At 38.8% G+C, this 19,113-nt stretch overlaps 2 protein-coding genes across 3 annotated transcripts in view; both read right to left on the bottom strand.

The window, feature by feature from the left end:
• adarb1b (adenosine deaminase RNA specific B1b) overlaps positions 1-16,487 on the bottom strand; it is a 146,582-nt gene extending 130,095 nt beyond the window's left edge. The window contains exon 1 of one of the 2 annotated variants that reach the window (XM_079619001.1): positions 16,280-16,487. The gene's annotated coding sequence lies outside the window, so the exon portion shown is untranslated. The remainder of the gene's footprint in view (positions 1-16,279) is intronic. The other variant, XM_079619002.1, reaches the window with a different exon arrangement.
• Positions 1-19,113, bottom strand: part of asb1 (ankyrin repeat and SOCS box containing 1) — a 279,018-nt gene that overhangs the window by 203,664 nt on the left and 56,241 nt on the right. The gene's annotated exons all lie outside the window — the stretch shown is intronic.

Genomic DNA, 19,113 nt, shown 5'->3' with positions numbered 1-19,113 from the left:
ACAACAGCTACATCCACAAGGACTGAGACACAAAAATATTTTTTTTGTCTCAGTCCCTTGTATTCCCAATATGTCACAGACAGCCTGTCAGCAGTGCTAAGAAAGGAGAGGAAACAATCCTCTATGGCTGGAGCGCTCCCGGCGGAAGCTGTCACTCAGATGCGGAGAGTCTGTGAGACAGGAGAGAGACACACAGACAGACGGAGAGGAAGCGTAGCATGCATTTCCAGATAAACAAGCCACTGCATTTATACCCAAAACAGAAGCAGCAAGAAGTATTTAGGCTTGACATGATACGAATGATTTGGACTTTAGATTCTGATTGGATAAGCCACATTAAAAGTCAAAAGTTTACAAATCAAACCTTTAACTACACATTTTATATTAATGGCCAGAGTTTAGACAATGAACAAGTACATATTTGGTCCTTTAATCCAATTGGTCACGCGGCAATAACAATACAATACATGATTTTACCTGGGTCGGAGGTGTTAAGCAACAGAACTCCTCATGCCTGTTGTAAAACCCCAAACGGATATTTTTAATATAAATATAATAATAAATTGCTTTATTAAAGCAGCAAATGCAGTAAAATATACAGAGAGAAAACTAAACACTTAGCAGTGATTGACATGAACTAGAAAACACTGCTGCATCACTCTCACCCTTGCTGAGTGCACCGAGAGAGAGAGAGAGAGAGAGAGAGAGAGAGAGAGAGAGAGAGAGAGAGAGAGAGAGAGAGAGAGAGAGAGAGAGAGAGAGAGAGAGAGAGAGAGAGAGAGAGAGAGAGAGAGAGAGAGAGAGAGAGAGAGAGAGAGAGAGAGAGAATGCTGACAAAACCCAAAGAGAAGAGGGGTGGAAGAATGCCAGAAATAAACAATCTCAGCAAGACGGATGACAACAGCAAAATAAACAGGAACCCTCTGCTTGTCCACAGTGCACCTCATTGCACTTGACATTGTTTTGGTATTCTGGTTTCATTACCGGGCCACGTTCAAAATCTGCGTGCACTCATTGAAATGTGACCCTGATGACAAACATGGCAGTCAAAACACAGGAACTTTTACTGGGCATAAAAGAATGGCATTTCAAACAAAGCAAGAGTGGACTTCGTTTCCTTTCCCTCAAAATGCACGACGCAACCTGTGATCATAGATATTCTGCGCCTCGGGTCACTTCAGAACAGAGGAAAGGGGAAAGAGACTTTCTTAATAAATGCTTCCCGACTAAAGATTTTCCTAGTCGACTAGTAGTTGTTCATTTAAGCCAACAGTTGAGTAATCGCATGTTTATGACGTCAGTTTACTTAAATGTATACTGGGAGATGGCATCGGAAAATAGTTTGAGTTTCAGGGCTGAGAGAGCTAACATTGGCCTACATTAGAGAGAATTACCATTGCCTTTAAAAATATACATTAAGCGCTCAAGCGCACATAAAGCTTGCCGCAGCGATCCAGCAAATGTAAAGATTATGAATAAGTCAGGAAAAAAACAGAAAGGAGAGGGTGTGACGCACTCCAGAGACAGAGACGGGAGAAAGCGCTCCCTGTTTGTTTTCTTTATTTTACAGAAGTAGACCCTTTGTATTGAATGTTGTCTTACTCTGTATGACCAAAAATTACGACAAAAATTGTCGTGCTGGATCCTCCATGAATACTTATCCGTCAATAATAGAGAATATGAAGCTGACGACACGCCGTGTTGAGTTCTGGGAAACTTGTGTGGATGCCATTTTAGGAGGATCACGTAGCTTTCTGCTAGTCAGCGTAAGGCAGTGTTATGATTTTCTGTCGTGAAAATGTTGGAATTTTTAGGTCACTAATGCTGGATGCTGCATAGAGAATTGCTTTTCTTAAGCGATCAAGCGTACTTGTGTTCTCGTACAACATCAGTCAAAGCCCGGTTCCAATACTCAAGAATGCAAGTATAGAAAATGCATGAAAGTCCCCCGGATGTGTTCTTGATAGAGGATGCATCGGAAGCAGAGTTGAGAGAATCAGACTGTTAAAAATCACAGGCAGACAACGTATGCTACGACCTGTAAACTAATAATTCAAAATAATTCTTCAAAATTACAATAAATAAAATGTAGGCCTAACTGTTTATTAAAGATGATATTTCAAAAAATGACTATTTTTGTACATACAATTGAAGTCAACGGGGTCCAGTGTTGTTTGGATGGACAATCCCTTTAAAGTAATAGTCTTGTTAGCAGTAAGACACTCAAGGCTATTAGGATATTATGACCTGAGTTAAGGAGTGGTTTTAGGCATGACAAAAAGTGGACACTTTCAGAAAACACTGATAGGCAGGGTGTGAGACCAAAACTAAACACAGACTGCCCATGGGAAGCAATTTGAGAAACTAGTTCTTGCTAGTGTGAATTCAGCTCTTCTACAGCGTTATTTTAGGCACAATATTAACATGCTGACACGAAATAGTTTTAAGCGCTGACAGACAAGCCATGGCTGTTCTGACTATGAAGGACTGAAGAAGTTAACTAACTAGCTTGATGTTAATGTGCATTTTATGTTTTATAATGCAAGTACAAATTCAATGTAAACCTTGGTTTCACAGGGCTTTGGCTATTGCTTTTATAAAATGGTTAGTCCACAAAACGATTTATTTGAATAAATGAACAGGTATATGTTTGTAGAGTCATTTACAATTGCTTCGAGTTCGATCAGAATCAAGGACCAGAACTATCAGTCTTATGAATCATATTTATTTAACATCATGATTTTTTTATTATTTTTTTCACATGAATTACTCTTAAAACTAGAGATGCACCGGGACCGGAATCGGCAGGGACACGATCGGACAGGCGACTGGCCGGTCAGTCTTACGTCTTTCCAATTCCAAAATGGTTAATTTTGTTGCCAGTGGCACAGCCAATAACGTCAGCTGTACGTTCTCACTCTCTTCTCTCCGACACACACCCGCCTCCTCTCACTCACTCGTCTCATTCGCTCCGGTTAAAATAGTGCTTGTATTGAGCATAATTTTACAAATCCCCAAATTATGGCAAAATGCCAGTCTTGGCGAGTATTCAGTTAAACACAGTCAGTTTTGGAACCTAATTAGTTGAGAAAGATTACGCAGATTGTGTAACAGTATATTGGATATGTGCATAAACTCTTAAAGTGACAATAGCCTAATATTCATGCTGCAGTCTGTTATGTTAATAAAAGAACAAAAGACAAAGAAAATTGCAAACGGTGCATCTCTACTTTAAACCACTCAAATTACAATTATATAGACCGATTCAGGTATTCCACAACTTTACTAGTGTAAAAAGACACAAATTGTGCCTCGACAATTGGCTCTTTTAACTGAAATGTGGGAATTTAATCCATACAGATGCCATATACTGTTACAGAGATTTTTCCCATTCATTTTTCAACAAGTAGTCCATCTTCCTCACGCTGCCTCATGTGCACCAGCCACTGCACCATACACAGAGAAAAACTGGGTCACATTAAAATGTTCCTACTAAGAGAAAGTGTAAAAAAAAAAAACACCACACCGAAAATCCACCAGCCTTCAAAACCAGTCAGGAGTGCAGTTATCAACCTATATTTTCCAGCCATTTCATTATTTTTTCATCAGTGGATTTCAGGTCCACCTGCCTCAGACGCCGTTCTCTCCAGCATTGAGTTGGGCTGTAAGGTACCAGAGGTGGAATACAGGCACGTAACTTCATACATCCTAAAATAATTTGACCTGGGGGAATTGGGAAGTGCCGCATAAGTGTAATTTACCTCAACTCCTGGTAGTAGTAGTAGTAGTTGTTGTGACAATCTCTGCAAAAAAACAAACTCAAATCATTTCAAGCAACCACCAACCTCTGCCCTGAAGTACAGATCAAACAGAGGAAGGGGGACGGAAGGAGGAGGAATGGTGGGGTTACTGACTCATCCATCAAACACACATAAAAAAAAAAGCTGTGAGCAGTCATGACAGAAATGAAGAGTTAGACGATGACAGTTCCTCTGAGGACTCTGCTAACTAGGGCTGGGAGTCAGGAGCTTAGTGAGCTTGCAAAAACCATTTTTTTAAAGAAATTAATACTTTTTTTCAGCAAGGTTGCATTAAATTGGTGAAAAGTGATGGTGAAGACATGTATAATGTCACAAAAGATTTCTATATCAAATTAATTGTGGGGTCAACAGACATACAGCATAACCAGTGAGTGTAATTGGATTGTATTAATGACTCTTTTCAATAAATGAATCAAAAATGCTCATGATTAAGTCTCAAACTTGTGAGTAATCAAGTGTATCTTTAGGCTTTATGATTACTGACTGTTTTTTTATGTGTCAACATGTACCACTACACTACCAAATATAATTATAAACCAGTTCTGAAAGTATCTCTTTAACTACATTACCTTTTTTTCTTTTTCTTTTTACAAGTAGTTACAACTAGTATTTTTGTGTTTAGTGTACAGTTACAGCCTAATTATTTTGAAAGAAGCTGCATTGTTTTTGTGAATAAAACATTAACCAGTTTTAAGAAGTGAATCAACTGATTCACTGAAAAGATTAAACTCAAAACAAAACAACAACTCGTTCGTGGATTAGAAATCATTACTTATGTCATGAATGTGCCAGAGAACAAGCTCAAGAAATTTTGAGAATAATTATTAACATTTTAGCTCATTTCTCAAACAAACCGATTGTTCGGCTTAAAAAAAAACTGTGAATACAGCTTACGAGTTAAAATTACTTTTATGGCGTTTTCATCCTTATTCATATAAAAAGAGAGATTTGGAACGATACATGACAGTAAATGACAACTTTAATTTTTGGGTGAACTATCCCTTTAAGATTCCCATTCCTTCTGCGAACTGCTGATTCCTTACTCGTAAAAAAAAAAGAGAAGCTTTTCTTGAATGATTGAATATTCACTATGTATGAATATAATCCAGTCTTTAAAAAAAAGTTGTGTAACAGTTTTTTCAGTTCAGCAACAACATAAAACAAAACGTTCCACAGCCTCAGGTGAGCACGATTAGTCAGCATCCACATGAAGGCGACTGTGATCAATTATTCATTACATTAATTCCTGAAAGCCAATCCACCGACCCACATAATTGGGGTGATGTCTACAGCAGCCTCTCTCTTTAGTCACGACAGAAGCCGAAAGCCAAGAACATCCAAGTTTGTGTTGCGTTACGCTGCGCTGGATTGTTTGTGAATAAAACAAACGATATCTCCCATCATTTAAGAAAGAAACACCGTGTCATGAACAATAATGCATTATAGCCACATCGCTACTGCGGTTACGCATATGTATGTGTGAGAAATAGTACATCTGTATCCCCGTTACTACGCTTGCGCAGTTCCTGAGACAAATAAAAGCAGACAACAGTCACACACACTACGTCACAGCCTTCACTGCAAGCCAGAGGAGCGTGTGATGAAGTTTCCATATACTGCGGTGGGAGACGGAGGATGGACAGACACAACGAGGCAGATTGTGCAAAGACACTGAAGAAAGAGCAGATGGCCTCGTTGCAGAACGACAGAACAATGGCTCCCAGGGAATCCACCGCCGGCCAATCACTGAGTGGCAAAAAAACTAGATGCTCGTTCCAGCCTCGTGTGCCACAGAACACTAGCGGAAACAGCAGGACAGTAAATCTTGGTGCAGCGGCGCATTGAATGAGCGTCTTTGATTCTTTTAAATTGGTAAGAACAGGAAGAGCAAACAAACATTTGAAAGGCTAATAAAGGTCTTAATAGTGATGTCAAAAACATGCTTTAAAAAGGCCACAAAGCAAAGGGTTGATCAAAGCATTGATCTACTTTCTCAGAAGATATATTCAGGAAATTCAGCTTTTTTTTTAAAAATCCAATGGACTATGCACAGCTGCACTACTTCCTGAACTTTAGCCAGCTCATTTGTTTCCTGTCTGCCATTATTGGACAAACTGATTAATCCAGGTGTGTCTGATTATTGTTGTTGGTCAGGCACACCTGGATTTTAAAGAACAGTAGATTTTAAAGAAATAGTTTGTCCAATAATGGCAGACAGGAAACAAAGGAGCTGGCTAAAGTTCAGGAAGTAGTGCAGCTGTGCATAAAGAAATTCTAAGAAATTAATGATTTTATTTAACAAGGATGCATTAAATTGTTTAAATGTGACAGAAAAGATAAAAGTTACAAAAGATTTCCAATTCATATAAAAGCAGTTCTTATAGGCTTTCCATTCAAAGACTCCTGAAATAATGTATCACTGTTTCCACAAATTTTAAGCTGCACAACGTTTTCAAAACTTATAATAATACACAATGTTTCTTGAGCTGCAATTGGTATATTAGAATGATTTCTGAAGGATCATGTGAGACTGAAGACTGGAGTAATGATGCTGAAAATTCAGCATTGCCATCACAGGAATAAATTAGATTTAAAAATAGAAAATCATTCTTTTAAATTGTAATTTCACAATATTACAATTTTTACTGAATTTTGATCAAAGAAATGCAGCCTTGGTGAGCATAAGATACTTAATCAACTAACAAAATAGTTGCTGTCACGATGAAAACTGCAATGAACCCAAGAACCTCAGGGTAATACATCTGCCGTTTCCATTCAGCAAAATACACTTTTTTTTCTTCAGTAATTCAACTACTCTATTATTGACACTAGTCTAAATAACAAGAAACTTAAACCATTTTCTTTAGTCAATAAATCAACCCCACATTACAGGGTCTTTTTTTGCCCACAGCAAACACTGTTCCAACCAAGAGACACTCCATTTCCACAGGATACCAACAGTCTATGCTAGTGAAGAAAACAAACAAGAGTTGTTCTCCCCCCAGAGGCACATCCATGTGTATTATTCATGGATCTTTCATTCCATCTAAAACACAAGTCTTCCTCGATCATGACTCATTGAGAAAGCAACAGAACACATATGACTTGCAGATATGTGCTTGTCCTCTGTTGTTATTACACTGCACTAAAAAACAAAAGGGTTGAATTATTGTGAAATGCACAGTGCTGACAGAAGCCTTCACCAGTGCTAGTTGAGGAAGCCCTCGTACAGCCTCTCCCAGAAGCCCAGCGATCACGCAAATAACCAAATCCTAAAGATCAAACCTGCAGTCAAAGTGAAGATATTAACCAAGCTGAACTGCTAAAGGCCTGGCAGTTGCATCTTGGCATCATGCTATGACTCATTGTGGCTAAGGCCATGATCTTAAAATCTGCCTTGAATGCACACAAATCAAACAAACCACTTTGTGTAGGATCAGAGAAACCATATCAAAGCCTAAACCGGAATCTTTAATCACTTCTTATGCCTGGTTCAGATTACATGATTTTTTTGTCTGTTACTATAGTCACTGGGTCAGATTACGTGATTTTGACTCCTAAAATCTTGTAGTGGACAAGAAACATGTCATTGCTTTCCGACCAGCCATCGCGTGCCATCTCACACACATACACACACTCACTCGCACACATGCACACACACACACACACACTCTCACTCACTTACTTACTTACTTACTCACTAGCGCATACACACACTCTCTCGCGCTCACTCACTCACACACAAAAACGCACACATGTACACACACACTCTCTCTGTCGCGTGCGCGCTCGCTCACTCACACACACACAAACGCGCACACACACACACACTTTCGCTCACACACACACTCTCGCTCACTCATGCACACAGACTCTCTCGCTTACTCCCTCTCGTCGTGGAGGGGCGAAAAAAATCATAATCAAACATGCTGGTCGTTTTGTCGTGAAGCATCACAGACACGACGTAGGTTGTCGCCCACTATGACACACGACACTATATGACAGGGTTCCTCAAACTCGGTCCTGGAGGGCCACTGTCCTGCAGAGTTTAGCTCTCCAACACTGATCAAACACACCTGAACAAGCTAATCAGTAATCAATGTCTTCAGGATCAATAGAAACTCACAGCTAGGTGTGTTTGATCAGGGTTGGACAGTGGCCCTCCAGGACCGAGATGAAATGCTATACGAGATGAAACGATCGAATCTTGCGTCCCGACGCCCGTTGTCGTTTACAAATCCCCACGTGCCAACTAATCGGGCCAAAATCGGGCTATAATCGTGTAATCTGAACCAGGCATTAGTGCCTCCATACAAGCAGACGGTTCTAGCCGTAGCATCAGATGTACATTTGTCACTGGTGCTTACTGCTAACTAACTGTCATTTAATCGAAGGGCAAGACCTCTTCTCGCTGGTCGTGTCTTTCTGCATTTAATTGCATTCCTAAAACATTCAGAAAAAGTGCAAAGCTGTATAAAGACACTTCAGGGAGATGTTCAACTCAGAGGATTCAGTTTTGCAGGCAAAAGCACCTTTAAACTCAAGCAAACTATCACTTGTCTCGCAATGAGAAAGTCGCAAGCTGTATGTGTAAGTGAAAAGAGAGAACTCGGGGGGGTTGGGACGGAGTGCAAGCCAAGACACCCGCCTCTACTATAATACAGAACCATTTTGTTCATGTGTACGAATCAACTACGATCAATCATATATTTGACATCGCACATCCTGCCATCGGGGATAGTCATATCGCAACATCGATGATAAAATTATATAATATGCAGCCCTATCAAAAACGCATGCAAACGATAAGCTTCCGTGACTGAATAGCACAGCAACTCAGATCGTCTCTATCGCGGTTACAGTTCACGTGACGTGAGTGTAACCGCGATAGAGACGATAGTCCAAAATCTCTACCGGTTCATCGTGTCTACTAGTATATCGCCTACCCCTGATAAAAAGCACTATGTATCTTTGTTCTGTTGTATTTACGTTGGCGTGCTGAATATTAAATGGATCTGATCCATGTTCATTACAAATTATAATCGGTATTGGCCAAAAAACATACTATTGGTGCATCCGTAATTACAGTCATTCATTCTCAAGTGAGAAACGTAGCCTTTTTAGCGTAACAGTTTGAGATGACACAAGAAGAATCGCAAAACAACTCTGGATGCATATACCGGTGTGGTGGAAGTTTTATGATATTCATTGATCTTTAGTAAAATATAGATGATTCAAAGAATGTCACATGTGTGACTCTCACTTGTAGTGAGAGAAGATTCTTTTGATGTACCTGGGGAGGCAGAAGGGAGAGACACTCCAGAGAACAGACGAACAAGGACCTCTGACCTAGATGTCAGAAGGCCATTTGGTGAAGGAGGGCTTAGGAGTTGGCCCTGGTGACGAATCGAAACTAGTGTTATGGCTTCTTTGTCTATGGAAACCTACTGGATGGAAAACTACTGGGAGGATGGCTCTGGGGGGGGAAGAAGACCTTGGAGATTAGGATAAAAGCTGGTTCAGTCTGTCTGGGGGTGTGTCACTCTTCTGCACAGGGTAACAACTGTGTACTAGACTGCTCCTATTCTTGCAAGAATAAATACTTCTAATTTTTATAATTTGACTCTGAGTCTCCCTTACGCAGTGATGTTTGTTTGATGAATTTTTGCCACAACACCGGTAATAGCATAAAAATAATAAATGCATTTATAATTTTAAGCTTAACTGTTAGACAGCTCAAAAAAAAAACGTATGTATAAATATAATGGCATAATAATAAAGTTAATAAATAATATACAAATACATTAGTATTATTATTAGTAGTAGAAATTATATAATGAATTTAGCATTTTAAGCTTAACAGTTAAATATGGCTCAAAACAAAGCATTTTGATTATAAAAATACTCTGAATAAATCAAATGGAATTATTATTAATTATAATAAATTATATTAAAAACAATATCAGTCAATCTATATAAAAAGTGCACAAACCGCATATAGCTCATTAATACATAGGAGTCTAATAGTTTTTATATTCACTATAGGCCGCAGAAAGAGTTTGGAACAAACTGGAGCAAGTGTTTAAACATTCTGTGACTGTGCACTATTAATATGGATGACGCACAGCCATGTTAAATGCTGAAAGATGTCTCCTTAAGGTGTGTGTTGTGGTCAAACATCTGTGCAGAAAGGGACGACCTTTGAACACTGGAACTAGGGGGTTTTGAGAAGTCATCGTTCGCGCTTCACAGATCCCGACATTGTCATATGCAGGAAGCCGCCCTCCCCTCTTCGCTAATGGTTGATTCCTTTTGTATAAGAAGTTATGAAACGGGCTGGCCGTGCCCCAGCCCTTCTACGCACAGCTGATGCGATTGGTGTACTTTCTTAAGGCCTTGTACTTGTTCTAAAAGGAGTTATGCAACCGCAGTTTCAACATACAAACTTACTCAGCATGAGTAATTGCTGCAAACCTGCAGGTTCTGCGCCGCCCAGATTTTGTGACGAGGAGATGGGGCGGCAGTGATGTGCCCTCTGGGAAGCTTTCAGGATGTCTCAGCCATGTTAGCCTCGGTTTCATCACCAGGCCCATGACAAAAACCCTGCATCCCGCTCCTCCATTTCCATTGGCCATGCTGCTGCCCAATTAGTCAGCCTAAAGAAGCACCCATCCACCCTCCCCCACCCCTGTGACCCAAGGGCCAATACTTCCAGTCCAATAAATCTACTCTTAAAACTTTACTCACCAGCTTTAACACAACTTTGAGTCACACTTTCCAAATATAAACACAGAACAAAGCATAAAAAGGAGAAAAAGCAAGAAACCTCAACAGTGAGCAACAGTGAGACTGAATTTTACAGCAAAGCCAGAGATCATCAAACAGAATACTGCAGCAAAAACCTGTTTGGTCATTTTAAAGGCCCGGGTATACTTCATATTCCGTGTTACGCTCATTCTTGCACACAATTGAGTGTGCAAGCCTTTCAAAGTATACTCCTTTGGCCAGGAGCAATGAAAGACGAGTAGACGAATTTTGGCACGGGATTGCGGGTATTGCGCATTATTTTAATCATTTCCACACGTCTCGCGCTTATAATGCGGGAAATTCCCGCAAACATTGATTCACTTTAGCATCTAGGTTGTATGAGTATATTAATCCACACAGATTATAAAATCAAATCTAATTTCACAAACAGCGTGACTCGTGAGTGATTCAGCGGTGCTGAGTCTTCTCTCTCTGCACACGGTAAGCGGCTACCGTCGATATCAGACGCTTGAGTTTCAGGAGTCGGGACAGTTAACGGAATTGTCCCTTGCAAAATCGGGACAGTGTTCCATCGTCACTAAAGTTTATCATTCGCATGTCTTTAAGTCTTACCAATTTAAACATTTAAACGATTTTAAACTATTCAGTACTCACGCGCTCTCTGAGAGACGGTTCTCTGCCTACATACACAAACCGCTTGGGAGGACCAAAACTGAGTTATTTTTCACGGATTATAGCATTTTAATGGTCAAAAGCACACAAAGTTGTCAAAGTTCTGGTCTTTGTGAGTATCAGATGGTTATGTCTTAAACATGTGTAACAGAATAATGGATCCATGAACTAGCTCTTAAAGGTGAACTATGCAGGTTTTTTACCTTAACTGAACAGCTTCGGAGTCATTGGAATGGTTATATTGCTTTTTTCGGGTTGAATGGTAGTCATCTCACACCCCCCTATCGCTTGTGAACGGAGAAACCACCCTTGCAACTTTGAGCCGGCGGGCCGCCGGCCGCAGCATCAGGAAGTATCGCGTGATATCAGGTCTCGCGATATAACGAATTGCTTTACGGCAAAAAAATCTGCTAAAATTCTGTCATTATTGCGCTCCCTAACGCTGTTCGAACCCGAATGAAGAAGACGTTGTAAAGAATGTCCCGTCTGCTTTGATGTCGTTGATCTACTAGCCTCTCGTATCTGAGAGTCGCCAACAAGTTTTTCGACAGTGTTGTCAAATATCTATTCCCAAGCTGTAGGGGGAGCTCTATAGAGAAACCTGCGAGCAAAAAGCGAGAATACAGCGAAGAAATTCCCGAAACTGCATAGCCCTGCTTTAAAGTGACAGCAGCATATGTCTGTCAATGTTGATAAAACAGCAAAAGATAGATTTAATTGTAAGGAATCAGGATTTATAGCCTATGTATTTAATTTATACAGGACTAAAAGACTATCCAGTGTTAGCCTATTTTACATTTGATTACTTTATTCCGTTTCTGTAGTATTTCTGTACCTGAATACTAGTGTTAAAACTCCCCCCAAAAAACGTATCTTTATTTCATTTGTATCTTTATTCTATTGCATTTACTTTTTGTGCTACTTTTTTAGATTTAATTCAAAGATTGAAATCAAGCTTCCTTGTTTTGTGTAAACTCTTAAGCAACAAAATTACCACATTGTAAAAACACAAATACAATAAGTGAGCAAACATTTAGGAGACCAAGTGTGTTTTATTAATTGTCTAAAAATATGCCTCCTCACCCAGCTCCCCCACTCAAATTAATAAAACAAATATCTTTATCAGCATATTTCGAGGAATATTTAAGCAAGTAAACAAGCCCAGATGCAATTTAGCAACTCATAGGGGGATATGTTATCAATACATTAGAAACTAGCCTAAGTGTAGCCCTTTCTTCAGATTTCAGCAAACTATTCACTTCATTTTTAACACTAGAAACGTCCTTATGAAGTATTAAGGATGCAGATATCATGAACGGCTCTAGACGAGGGTAGAATGAGGACATGAATAAAGCTGCAGCTTTCATTTCGTGACACACATAGCTCCTTTGTGTTCATTATTTATGTGCATCGCACCATACAATAACTTACTGTATTTACTGCTGCTGACGCCCATTATTCAATCTTCCCTCCAGACTAACTAGAAATCAGTGCTGGTAGTTTCCACCCGACTAACGGTCTAAGATGTGCCAGTTTTGTACAACAGGAACGGCCCAGAAAAGAGACTACTTGCACACAGGGTTGGGCGATATAAGAAACATGAATATTATATCTGTGATGAATAAGCAACATGAATGAATGAATATCGCAGTGATTTAATGTGCTTTTTATTCAACTTCCCTAAAGACTAGTTCCACAATTGTTTGTTTCATGTCTAGCAACATAAGAGTATGAGCGTGAAACCTGCAGGATTGACTAAAATTATGTGCAATGCAAGTACTAATCAATCGGAGTGAATAAGACGAGTGAGTGAATGGAGGCGGGTGTGTGTCAATTTACCGTCAGAGAGAAGAGAAGAGAGAGCAAGAACGCGCAGCTGGTATCGGTGTATCGATACTGCAGAAAAGGATTATTGAATACTGGGTAGTTTCAAATATTTCAGTTTCGATACATAGACATTTTCTGACAACACAATTAAGTAGATTCTTTTTTTTTTCTTTTTTTTTTACATATTGGCCAGCTCTACTTGCACATGATATACATAGTTTCACTCCAGATCATTTTATCAGTCGTTAAAATAATCAAACTCCACCACCCGTGTCACTTCCTGCATATTTCGTAAGTAGCCCAATGGACAAATTGAAGCCAATTGACTCAAGATGAAATTCAATCTGACACGTCTGGCGCAACAAAGTGCCACGGAGAAGAACAAATACACAGCTAAGCCTAACCTTCAACTCTGAACTTGACATCAAATGAGACACCCAATACTCAATGGCACTTTTTGTGTGCCCTGTGGCCAAACTCGTCCGTCCAACCAATACAGATCGCAGCACAGGAATCTCTCCGCGTCACAGCAAACGAACTGGTCGAAAACGTATTAACTGATGCACTGCTCATGTAGACAATGGCATGACCCTAAAACAAGCTGTTAACAAGGATGCAGTGATACCATGTGACGGATTACACACTTCTTTAACAGCCAGGGTGGCCGACAGGCCAAACATAAGCAGCACCTCGGTGTGTTTGAGTGGCGAGCAGACTGTCAGAGAAAGCTTATGTATAAATAATACTGACAGCATGTGGCGAATTCAACTTAACATCCAAATAAGAACAGCTAGTCAAATATCAACGCTCTCAAACTTCATTTCCACACAATCTGCTCATAATGTTTTTCCACATCTCTGATTAGTGCAGCCAAGTCATTATTAAGAGACAAATATGAGCTTTGAGTCTGCAGGGTATATATGACTAAGGAGAAGTAAGCTGTATGAGATTGGCTGTCTCTAAGTGAATCATGCACTTCTGCTCCGCAGAGGACAACAGCCCATCATCAGGTTCTCTCACGGGCTACTCTGAGGTTGGATGGTTAAACTGCTTTGATGGATGCTCTTCCCTTACAATATTACAACTATTTTATATGACGCTAGGCATTATTAACTTCAGCAGGACGTCGCTCGGGATAATAGAACTGCTTTGACATACAGTACTACTAACCAGTTATCATTCATTCAACTCAATTTTTCATTTCAAAAGCCTCGATGAGAAACATAAAACGGTCCAGTGATTTGACAAAGGACAAAACATACCACAATGAGTGACCCCACAAGAATATCACAGTAGAAAAGGAGACGGACCTTTCTGAACTCTACAATTAAGCACTACTGATAGATATTATGAGATAGGAGCATTAAAATATGACTGCTGCTGTCTTTTGATGAAAAGACATGACCGAAGTAGGGAAAAAACAACAGTACACTCTTGTTGAGGAAAGGCAGGTGCATAAAAGAGGCAAAGACAGTCAAACAGGACAATGCACCCCACTGGTCAAACTGGTAAAAATGGTGAGGCTAATAACTAAGTAAACAAATCACCCACTCAGATATCATAACCTGTGGTCACATCTTGAAACACAAAAAGATGTGTGTGAGCTAGTTTTCATATGATAAAGCTGCACCTGCTGTCACCATAAATTTACACTTATGGTGTTTACCGAGAATTTGATGACAATTGGTCTGAAAAAAAGGTGACTATTCGGCCTAACTCTTTCCCCGCCATTGACGGAAATGGCTTTCCGTGTTTTCACTGTTATACAGTAGGGGGTGCTATTACGCATCTTCTGAAAGAATACTGAATCTCCTGATCAAAACACAGGCGAAGAAGCAGCAGAAGCAAACAAGTGATATCATATGCAAGCAGATGTAACGCAATCAATCATCAATATTAAACATCTAAATCAAAACTGCCTAATGTTACCAAATGAAATGTCGACCCAGGACGAGCTATAAGATTGTGAAGCTTTGGGGGGTGTCGATGGACTCTCTAAAAACTAGATGATTTTCTCAGCTTTTTGCTCAAAATGTTGCCTTTTTTATGAAACTTACCCAAATTCAAGTGTTGATAAAAAAGGAATGCATGATTGAAGCTAGAATAAAATATTTTTGTTTGTTTGTTTAAAAGCAAAGGGTCTCTTCTTTATTTTGATATATTGCATGTTCAGATATAAAAACCAGATATGCCCTGGCAGGCAACTTTTTTCAAAAACGCTGGTAGGGGAAGGGTTAATATAACAGCCTAACAACATTTATGTGGTAAGACAGATACATAAAATGTTTGTTGTTTTTTTAGAGTAGTTAGTATTTAGAACAAATAAACAAACCTGATGGGTTTTCAAGTGACTTGGATGTAAGAGTAAAGAAATAAATGTTTTGGAATTGTTTATATTTAATCTTGGTTATTGATGAAAGTGATATTAATAATTATTATTTATTTACAGAGCACTTTTCAGGGTAAACACTTTTTTTTGACAGCTGCCTGCCACCATATGCCTTCACTGAATGACACGGAGGACCTTTGACGTTTTGATAACTCATTTTGTGTTTCACTGGTGGGAAAAAAAAGCCACACAATGACGGTAGGTAGATAGATGATGACAGAATTGACAGTGTATTCAAAATGATTTGCGGAAGGAGCGACTAAATAGAGAATTGTGAATCGTGAATGGGTGATTTCTGCTTCACACAAACACATTTTTCGACAGAAATATTATTTGGAAGTTGCATTGTAAACGCACTTGACTAATAGCATCGCGTCGGACTCGTGTTTTCATCCAGAAAAAGCCATTTCATCACTACCAGCGCGTTGTTTTCTATCCATCTATCCTCCGTGCGCGTTTCCATTGTGGACTGTGGAACTGCATTATGACAGGCTCGCGTGCCCCGCTTCCGATCAGAGCTGCAGCGATGCATCGCGTTCGTTATTACAGTTTCACACTACACGCGCGTTCCCGTTCACCACTAAACACCATCATATGCACCTTCCGGGTTAACATCTACTATTCACCAGTTCTACGTCTTCTATCCCTCTCAAATAACCCGATTTTCACCCAACTTGCTTGAGGATCTGAGGAGCTCCGGCTTAAAAAAATATCCATTTGCGTTACATAAACACAGCGGGAACACGCGCAAAATATCCAGCGTCTAAAAATAACACAAGAGTGGAGAACCGTCAATACTCACGCGTATGTGAATGCGGCGATCGGCACCTCAATACTGACTCATAGGACCCCAGTCCGCCATTGGAATAAAGTTGAGAGCCCACACCTCTAATCTCGATGATGTTCCCGGGAACGGAGTAGATCTGTTTGATCACACGAGCGGCCTAGAATACTCTCGCGGGGTCGCCCGTCGGTAGCGCGCAACGTGGTTAAAGAAACACAGTGTGATTGGCTGAAGGAGTGCAGGGACCGCCCATAATGTGTCCGTCAGGGCGGGAGGCTCAACCCAAGCGACGAATCTGATTGGCGGAGCACACTACAGGGAAACTGATTGGCTGTAAACACAACGGATGATGACATATGTAAGATAAAAATGCTAATTTGTTGTGTTTAATTAATTATATCTGTAAACGACAGAGTGATGATGATAAGTTGGCTTGGCTGCAGCTATAACAGGGTTGCAGTCTACTAAAATATTTATGTTAGTTTTATACTGAGTTCCCACACTTTGTGATTTTCTGATTCTTTCTTGAGACATGGACAAAACATGTCCCATCATTTTACTTGACATTACTTTTTAAAATACAACTTTTCCAGTTTGTTAATAATCAAATATGATCACAATAATGTTCTTAACATAGCCTACATTTCGTCTAATTTAGTCTTTATTTTATGCAAATTATGACATTAAATTATCACTCACTACCCCATTAGGCATGCATACTTATATAAGAAATTATAGTTCTCTGTCCTGACAAAAGGCACAAGAACATTTTAAAAATGTCTCTTTTTTTCTATACAGGTGAAACTTCGAAAAATGTGAATATCATGCAAAAGTTAATTTATTTCAGTAATTCACCTTAAAAGGTGAAACTAATATATTATATAGACTCATTACATGCAAAGTGAGATATTTCAAGCCTTTATTTGTTATAATTTTGATGACTATGGCTTACAGCTTATAAAAACCTTTTCACAATATTTTAATTTTGAATTTGGGGTTTTCATAAGCTGTAATTATAACAAATAAATTATAACAAATAAAATAAAATAAACAATTATAACAAATAAAGGCTTGAAATATCTCACTTTGCATGCATGTAATTAGTCTAATATATTAGTTTCACCTTTTAAGTTGAATTACTGAAATAAATTAAATTGCATGATATTCTTCTATACCTGTATACAGTATGGAAAGTAGGCCTATGTGATTTTGGACGCAGCCAAACACTCACAAAGAGCGATATCTAGCCAAATAAATGTTTAAATCATTACTTTTCCTCAACTTTTTGAGATTGTGTGACTTTTAAAATGCCATTTTCATAAATTAAACAGTGTTTCATAAACACTGTTTAGTTTTTACAGAAGAGCATAGCAACTGCACAAACTTTAACTACATCATCCTAGAAGAAAAAAGTGAAATTAAAATGTTGTTGCCTTTAATCAAGACAGATTGCACTTTACACCTGTATTTGTTTATCCTCGTTTTTTTTTTTTTTGTGTCAATTTGCTAAATTAAGTATAGGCACAACACCTCTGATCTGCAATAGGCAGTACAGTATATTGAGCTCTGTGTCCAGACCAAATTGGAAGGACAAATGGGGAGAAATCAATAGAGCAAATGTTTTTTTTAGTTTTTTTTTTAGAAGTGCACTGTTTATTGATTTTCCCATCATTAGATATTGAGGGCAAGAATTAGGGTTTTGAAGTATGTCAGAATGTGGATATTTTCCCACATGCTTCGGTTTTATACTCGTTGCTCTTCGTTGTAGGACTGTGAAGGATAGCTCTGTTCCCTATATTCTGAAATATCTGTCACTGCTTCTCCCGCTCAATGAAAGAATACAACCTTCTAGCTTTATAAAAGCATAAAAGTATCATGTCAGGTGCTCCAAACTTGTGTTTTAAAAGTATGTTAATATAAATATAGTGAGCAATTATCTAAACAAAACATAACATACAGTAGGTTATTATTATAGCATTGAAATATTATAATATTTAATATGAATATTTACTCAATCATTTGATAGTGTTATGTGAGGAACAGACATTAATGGTGCCATATTGTGAGGTGTTTTTTGTCAATAAGAGCTTGACAGGCTCACTTTCATTACATGCACACTTGTTTCTGTAAAGGGAAAGTCATACAGGTTTGGAATGACACACTAGTTTGATTTTTGGTGATGAACTGTTCCTTTGAGAAATTGTGCAGTTAAAGCAGTTTATTGAAGGCACAGGATGTAATTTTCTATTTTATTTTCCATATCATTGAATAAAAGACAACCTTGTCCACCCCTCGACTCACCTTATCAAAGCCTGAGGTGAATATGTTCAAAATTTCCATACTCTGTCCTCTACGTCCGACTAACAGAAAGATGTTGGAAGGAATTTAAAATATTTCACAAGATTGCATCAGTGGGAATTTTGACAGGAAGACTTTAAGGTCACTGATTATGTGAAAAGCACATTGGACCAACAATACAGTTTCTTAAATGATAAAAAGACCTGTGCCCAAATTCCTGATTAATCCATGTCATTCATTCACAGTGAAAGTCCAAATTCATCAACCTTAATACAACTTGCGTCACGTCTCAACAGCCAAATAACTACTGTTTATATACATCATATCACACTTTTTTAATCATTTATTTGACCACTTTAACACTTCAAACAAAGTCTTCTGCAGTAAAATAGTCACAATTTTTATTTAGAACTTAGAATGAAGCATGCTGAACTCTAAATTAATTAAGGTTCTTTATATGCATCCACAGTATTCCATGAAGAACTTTGCATCCATTATAAATAAATTAAATAAATAAAAACCCTTTGGAACCTTTATTTTTAAGAGTATAATAA

This window comes from Phoxinus phoxinus (assembly GCF_949152265.1).
Source record: "Phoxinus phoxinus genome assembly, chromosome: 7".
Lineage (NCBI taxonomy): Eukaryota > Metazoa > Chordata > Actinopteri > Cypriniformes > Leuciscidae > Phoxinus > Phoxinus phoxinus.
The sequence above is the reverse complement of the archived record's forward strand: the minus strand, read 5'-3'. Positions and strand labels throughout refer to the sequence as shown.